Below are 6,000 nucleotides of genomic sequence, written 5' to 3' on the forward strand. Positions count from 1 at the left end.
TCATTCCCAGTCTAAGCATATGGAGTTCATTCCCAGTGTAAGATCGGACCGGACCAAGGGTTACGGGTGCACATACTGGGCTCGGGCATGTACTGGTGCAAAATTTTTTCTCGCCCGAGGCACCATCGTCGGAGCATCGTCGGAGAACCTGACCGACGGCACTGGGGTTCCGGCGATTGGGGGGACGGGGGGGTGTGCGCACTTGATGTGCGATGGGTGCTGGTACTTGCCCCTTATATTGGCCACCTATCCCTCATCAAACCTCAAGAACTCACACCCCGTTAAAGAGCATTTGAGATTTTACAAGTTTGCTGCCAGTAGCCATTAAAGTGTCTGAAATGTGGATACTTTTTTCAAATGGTCACAAAATCCTGTACACTTCGAGTTTTTAGTTGAATTGTTTTGTGCATGCCAAAAAAAATACAAGGATCATGTCTACCAAGTTTGGGGCCAAAATTCCTTCCGAAAAAATTTTTAAAAAATCTTGAACCGTAAAAAGTTTCGAAAATTGTGAAAAATAGAAAACGAGTCATCTTGCCAAGAAACTTCACATGAAGGCTTAAGGGACCATTGTATGAATTTACAAGCCATAAAAATGGCATTGGCATCGAAAAAAATATGAAGATGTGCCTAAACCAACCTACCACCCTATCGATCCACGGCTCGCGCATCCCGTCTTTCTGGCCGGCGTAGTGCCCGCTTGCCCATTCGTTTTGTCGGTTGGCTTAGCCATAAGGAGTTCATTCCTAGTCTAAGATTGAACCGGACTGAGGGTTGTGGCAGCAAGATCAGCAGCACATAAGGGGGGACCTGGTCGATCCCCGGCTTACGTATCCTGCCCGTCTGGCCGATTGAGCGCCCACACGCTCTTTTTATGGGTTGACTTAGGCATACAGAGTTCATTCCCAGTCTAATCCTACGGAGTTCATTCCTAGTGTAAGGTCGGATCGTACCGAGGGTTGTGGGTGCACATGCTGGGCTCGGGCATGTGCTGGTGCCGTAGTTTTTTTTGCCCGGGGCACCATCATCGGAGCATCGTGAAAGAGCCTGACCGACGACATTGGGGTTCCGGCGATTGGGGGGCGTAGGGGGTGTGCGCACATGATGTGCGATGGGTGCAGGTACTTGGCCCTTATATTATCCCCCTATCGCTCATCAAACATCGAGAACTAACACCCCCTTACAGAGCATTTGAGATTTTACAAGTTTGTCGCCAGTAGCCATTAAAGTGTCTAAAATAGGGACACTTTTTTCAAATGGTCACAAAATCCTGTACACTTCGAGTTTTTACCTAAATTTTTTTGTGCATGCCAACAAAAATAAAGGATACGTCTACCAAGTTTAGGGCCAAAACTCCTTCTGAAAAGATTTTAAAAAAATCTCGAACCGTAAAAAGTTTCTAAAATCGTGAAAAATAGAAAACGAGTCATCTTGCCATGAAACTTCACATAAAGGCTTAAGGGACCATTGTACGAATTTACAAGCCATAAAAATGGCATTGGCATGGCAGAAATATGAAGATGTGCCTAAACCCACCTACCACCCATCGATCCACGGCTTGCGTATCCCGCCTCTCTGGCTGGCGTGGTGCCCGCCCGCCTGTTCGTTTCGTCGGTTGGCTTAGGCATACGGAGTTCATTCCCAGTCTAAGATCGGACCAAAAAAAAGGTTACGGCAGCAGGATCAGTAGGCACACAGGCGGCGACCTGACAGATCCCCAACTTGTGCATTCTGCCCCTCTGGTCGGCTGAGTGCTCGCACGCTCGTTTTATTGGTTGACTTAGGCATACGTAGTTCATTCCCAGTCAAAGCATATGGAGTTCATTCCCAGTGTAAGATCGAACTGGACCGAGGGTTGCGGGTGCACATGCTGGGCTCGGGCATGTGTTGGTGTCATATTTTTTTTTGCCCGGGGCACCATTGCCGGAGCATCGTCGGAGAACCTGACCGGTAGCATTCGGGTTCCAGCGAATGGGGGGGCAGGGGGTATGCGCACATGCGATGGGTGCTGGTACTTGGCCCTTATATTGGCCTTCAATCCCTCATCAAACCTCGAGAACTCACACCCCCTTAAAGAGCATTTGAGATCTTATAGGTTTGCTACCAGTAGCAATTAAAGTGTCTGAAATGGGGACACTTTTTTCAAATGGAGACAAAATCCTGTACACTTCGAGTTTTTAGCTGAATTTTTTTGTGCATGCCAAAAAAAATACAAGGATCACCTCTACCAAGTTTGGGGCCAAAAATCCTTCTGAAAAAATTAAAAAAAAATGCCGAACCATAAAAAGTTTTAAAAATCATGAAAAATAGAAAACGAGTCGTCTTGCCATGAAACTTCACATGAAGGCTTAAGGGACCATTGTATGAATTTACAACCCATAACAATGGCATTAGCATGGCAGAAAATATGAAGATGTACATAAACCCACCTACCACCCTATCGATCCATGGCTTGCGCATCCCGCCTCTCTGGCCAGCGTAGTGCTCTCCCGCCCGTTGGTTTGTCAGTTGGCTTAGGCAGACGGAGTTCATTCCTAGTCTAAGATCGATCTGGACCGAGGGTTGTGGTAGCAAGATCGGCAGCACGTAGGGGGGACGCGATCGATCCCGAGCTTGTGCGTCCTACCCCTCTGGCTGGCTTACCGCCTGCACGCTCGTTTCGTGGGTTGACTTAGGCAAACGAAGTTCGTTCCCAGTCTAAGCAAACAGAGCTAATTCCTAGTGTAAGATCGGACCGAACCGAGAGTTACAGGTGCACATGTTGGGCTCGGGCATGTGCTGGTGCCACATTTTTTTTTCTTCCAGGGCACCATCGCTAGAGCATCGCCAGAGAACCTGACCAGCTGCATTGTGGTTCCGATGATTGGGGGGGCGGGGGGTGTGCGCACATGATGTGTGATGGGTGCTGGTACTTGGCCCTTATATTGGCCCCCTATCCCTCATCAAACCTCGAGAACTCACACCCCATTAAAGAGCATTTGAGATTTTACAGGTTTGCCGCCAGTAGCCATTAAAGTGTTTGAAATGGGAGCACTTTTTTCAAATGGTCACAAAATCCTATACACTTCGAGTTTTTAGCTGAATTTTTTTGTGCATGCCAAGAAAAATACAAGGATCACGTATACCAAGTTTGGGATCAAAACTCCTTTTTAAAAAAATTAAAAAAAAATCCCGAACCTTAAAAAGTTTAAAAAATCGTGAAAAATAGAAATAAAGTCGTCTTGCCATGAAACTTCAAATGAAGGCTTAAGGGACCATTGTATGAATTTACAAGCCATAAAAATGGCATTGGTATGGCAAAAATATGAAGATGTGCCTAAACCCACCTACCACCCTATCGATCCACGGCTTGCGCATCCCACCTTTTTGGTCGGCGTAGTGCTTGCCTACCCGCTTGTTTCATTGGTTGGCTTAGGCATATGGAGTTCATTCCCAGTCTAAGATCTGATCAGATTGAGGGTTATAGTAGCAGGATTGGTAGCATGCAGAGGGGGACCCGGCTGATCCCCGGCTTGTGCACCCTGCCCCTCTGGCTGGCAGAGTGCCCGCACGCTCGTTTCATGGGTTGACTTAGGCATACGGAGTTCATTCCCAGTCTAAGCATACGGAGTTCATTCCCAGTGTAAGATCAGACCAGTCTGAGGGTTACGGGTGCACATGGTGGGCTCGGGTATGTGCTGGTGCCGCATTCTTTTTTCGCCCGGGGCACCATCACCGGAGCATCGCTAGAGAACCTGACCGATGGCATTGGGGTTCCGGCATTTGGGGAGGCGGGGGGAGGGGTGTGCGCACATGATGTGCGATGGGTGCTGGTTCTTGGCCCTTATATTGGCCCCCTATCCCTCATCAAACCTCAAGAACTCACACCCCCTTAAAGTGCATTTGAGATTTTACAGGTTTGCTACCGGTAGCCATTAAAGTGTCTAAAATGGGGACACTTTTTTCAAATGGTCACAAAATCCTGTACACTTCGAGTTTTTAGCTGAATTTTTTTGTGCATGCCAACAAAAATACAAGGATCATGTCTACCATGTTTGGGGCCAAAAATCCTTTTGAAAAAATTTTTAAAAAATCTCGAACCGCAAAAAGTTTCAAAAATCATGAAAAATAAAAAATGAGTCGTCTTGCCATGAAACTTCACATGAAAGCTTAAGGGACCATTGTATGAATTTACAAGCCATAAAAATGGCATTGGCATGGCAGAAATATGATGATATGCCTAAACCCACCTACCACCCTATTGATCCACGGCTTGCGTATCCCGCCTCTCTGGCCGGCGTCGTGCCTGCCCGTCTGCTCGTTTCGCCGATTGGCTGAGGCATACAGAGTTCATTCCCAGTCTAAGATCAGACCAAACCAAGGGTTGCAGTAGCAAGATCCATAGCACACAGGGGGGACTTGACCGATCCCCGACTTGTGCATCCTGCCCCTCTAGCCGACTGAGCGCCAGCACGCTCGTTCCGTGGGTTGACTGAGGCATACGGAGTTCATTCCCAGTCTAAGCATACAGAGTTCATTCCTAGTGTAAGATCAGACCAGATAGAGGGTTGTGGTTGCACATGCTGGGCTCGAGCATGTGCTGGTGCCGCATTTTTTTTTTCACTTGGGGCACCATCACCAAAGCATCGCCGGAGAACCTGACCGACAGCATTGGGGTTCCGGTGATTGGCGGGCCGAGGGGTGTGCGCAAATGATGTGTGATGGGTGCTGGTACTTGGCCCTTATATTGGCCCCCTATCCCTCATCAAACCTCGAGAACTCACACCCTTTAAAGAGCATTTGAGATTTTACAGGTTTGCTGCCAGTAGCCATTGAAGTGTCTAAAATGGGGACACTTTTTGCAAATGGTCACAAAATCTTGTACACTTTGAGTTTTTAGTTGAATTTTTTGTGCATGCCAACAAAAATACAAGGATCACGTCTACCACGTTTAGGGCTAAAACTCCTTCTGAAAAAATTAAAAAAAAACCCCGAACCGTAAAAAGTTTCAAAAATCGTGAAAAATAGAAAACGAGTCGTCTTGCCACGAAACTTCACATCAAGGCTTAAGGGACCATTGTATGAATTTACAAGCCATAAAAATGGCATTGGCATGGTAGAAATGTGAAGATGCGCCTAAACCCACGTACCACCCTATCGATACACGGCTTGCGCATCCTGCCTCTCTGGCCGGTGTAATGCCCGCCCGCCCGCTCGTTTCGTCGATTGGCTTAGGCATACAGTGTTCATTCCCAGTCTAAGGTCCAATCGAACTGAGGGTTGTAGTAGTAGGATCGGTAGCACGTACGGGGGGACCCTTCCGATCCTCGGCTTGTGCATCCTGCCCCTCTGGTCGGCTGAGCGGCCGTACACTCGTTTCGCGGGTTGACTTAGGCATACGGAGTTCATTCCCAGTCTAAGCATACGGAGTTCATTCCCAGTGTAAGATCACACCAGACCAAGGGTTGCGGGTGCACAAGCTAGGCTCGAGCATGCGCTGGTGTCGCATTTTTTTTGCCTGGGGCACTATCGCCGGAGCATAGTCGGAGAACCTGACTGCCGGCATTGGGGTTCTGACGATTGGGGGGGCGGGGGGGTGTGCGAACATGATGTGCAATGGGTGCTGGCACTTGGCCCTTATATTGGCCCCCTATCCCTCATCGAAGCTCAAGAACTCACACCCCCTTAAAGAGCATTTGAGATTTTACAGGTTTGCTGCCGGTAGCCATTAAAGTGTCTGAAATGGGGACACTTTTTTCAAATTGTCACAAAATCCTCTACACTTCGAGTTTTTGGCTGAATTTTTTTGTGCGTGCGAAAAAAAATACAAGGATCACATCAACCAAGTTTGGGGACAAAAATCCTTCTGAAAAAATTTTAAAAAAATCTCAAACCGCAAAAAGTTTCAAAAATCGTGAAAAATAGAAAACGAGTCGTCTTGCCATGAAACTTCACATGAAGGCTTAAGGGACCATTGTATGAATTTACAAGCCATAAAAATGGCATTGGCATGGCAGAAAT

Source organism: Durio zibethinus, chromosome 8 (assembly GCF_047325235.1).
Source record: "Durio zibethinus cultivar Kanyao isolate XHJ-2024 chromosome 8, ASM4732523v1, whole genome shotgun sequence".
NCBI lineage: Eukaryota > Viridiplantae > Streptophyta > Magnoliopsida > Malvales > Malvaceae > Durio > Durio zibethinus.